Source organism: Clupea harengus, chromosome 26, assembly GCF_900700415.2.
Source record: "Clupea harengus chromosome 26, Ch_v2.0.2, whole genome shotgun sequence".
Lineage (NCBI taxonomy): Eukaryota > Metazoa > Chordata > Actinopteri > Clupeiformes > Clupeidae > Clupea > Clupea harengus.
The window spans coordinates 618845-621344 of record NC_045177.1 but is presented as its reverse complement, the minus strand read 5'-3'; positions in this window follow the sequence as shown (position 1 = coordinate 621344).

Sequence of the window (2500 nt, the reverse complement as noted above, 5' to 3'; positions counted from 1 at the left end):
CACTACACTACACTACACACAACACAACACAACACTACACTACACCACACCACACTACACCACACTACACTACACTACACTACACACAACACAACACAACACTACACTACAACACTATAAACACACACTACACTACACTACACTACACTACACTACACTACACCACACTACACCACACTACACCACACTACACTACACTACACTACACTACACTACACCACACTACACCACACTACACCACACCACACTACACACACACAACACAACACAACACTACACTACAACACTATAAACACACACTACACTACACTACACTACACTACACTACACTACACTACACCACACTACACCACACTACACCACACTACACTACACTACACTACACTACACTACACTACACCACACCACACTACACTACACACTACACTACACTACACTACACTACACTACACACAGTGCCGCTGCTAGCCATTTTGGTGCCCTAAGCATAACTCCTTTATGATGCCCCCCCCCTCCCGGGAAAAAAACTTTAGTTCCTGCCAGTTTAACATTTTATTAAAACGGAAAAGGACAACTTCCTCAACCCCAAATGAGGGACACTTTCTTCCAGGTGTGCGCGCGCTCCAACAGCTGACCAACAATAATGGAAATCGCAAGGTTTCATTAGCCATACCATAAACCTATTCATTTCAGAGTAATTTTGGCAAACCACTACTGTACTTGCTTGGATGTATTGTTCATAGTAATAGTCATGACAATTATTACAAGTTTCTCTCAAATTTCATGTTGTTTTCTTGAAATAGCATTAGACCAAGGCTGCCCAATTTGGGGCCCGCGCTCGATTTTTTTTGGCCCGCGCTCCGATCAGAATCAGAGTCAGAACGTCATTCGTTAAACAGCATTTTAACCCATTTCGAACAGGGCCTCTGTCTCAACGTCCTATGTAACTCAGACTGGTTGCAGTTCACTGCCTGGCCACAGTTTTAACATTGTTTTAGATGGGTCAAGGGGGGGGCGCTATTTACCTCTTGTCAGATCCATAACTTTGCAGCTTAAGTTGTGATTCCTGGTTGCTATGGTTATCTAGCTAAGGCTATGGTTAGCTAGCTAAGGAAACTTTTAATAACAAACGATTTAAATGGAAGATTTCCGTTTGCATGAAATGATAGCTAGTTATCTAGCTGATGTTATAGTCTACAATTATAATGGGTGCCTGTGACACTTCGTATGAACGAGTTCATATTCATGAGTTCATATTCACACATATTAACACAAGTTCATTATGTGTAAAGAATGCTGATATGAAATATGAAAACAACCAGTAGTCAATGTGCAAGCTTCCAATTTAATCGTGATATAAGATACTCTATTTGAGTTGGGGCAGTCTGTCCTTCAGTCGAGGCATGATGATCTCTCGTTTCACCTGTTCGTGTTGGCGTAACAAATGCTTGTGGAGTCAAGTGCAGTTGAGAGGCGCTTGTCTCCAGGGCACGGGTTACACTTAACTGTTGTATTTTTCTCTTTTCACGGATACAAATAAAAAAGGCTGTGATTGGAATACGGGACTGGAGCTGTCCCTGACGGGACAAATCAAAATCACCCATAATATTTCGGGATGTCCCGGACAATTCGGGGCGGTTGGCAACCCTACTTGCACCTAAGTTATACCATATTTGAGTGTGCTAACATTAGAAATAACGTCAGCTAGTTCGAGGTGTATGCATAGGCTAACCATTAAATTAGCAGCACATTTCCCGTATTTAACAATAATTACACATGGACTTACCTGAAAGTGATGCACGGGCATCATCTCACAGTTTCTTTCTCTTTCTTTTGTCTGCCCCTGACTCTTTTTGAGGCCATTTTCGAAAAGTTGACCTAGTCTACTGTCAAAGTTCGTCAGGCCACTGAGATAGGAAAGGGCACCCACGGCGAGCTTGGGAAGTTGAGTGTGGGGGGGGGGGGGGGCACCAGCGTAACTTTTTTTGAGCAATTAAATATATCTCTTGTTCTAACTGTTTTATGATATACATTCCTAAAAGGTGCCTAATATTTCTATACTGAAATAATATGGGCATTATAATTATTATAACTATGATGATTTTTCAGTTGCCTATTTTTTGGTGCCCCCACAGGAGTTGGTGCCCTACGCACAGCGCGTAGTGTGCGTTATGGGAGCGGCGGCACTGACTACACACACCGCACCGCACCGCATCGCACCGCACCGCACCACACCACACCACACCACACACTACACCACACACTACACCACACCACACCACACCACACCACACCACACCACACCACACTACACTACACTACACCACACCACACCACACCACACCACACCACACCACACCACACCACACCACACCACACTACACTACACTACACTACACCACACCACACCACACCACACCACACACTACACTACACTACACTACACCACACCACACCACACCACACACTACACCACACCACACCACACCACACCACACCA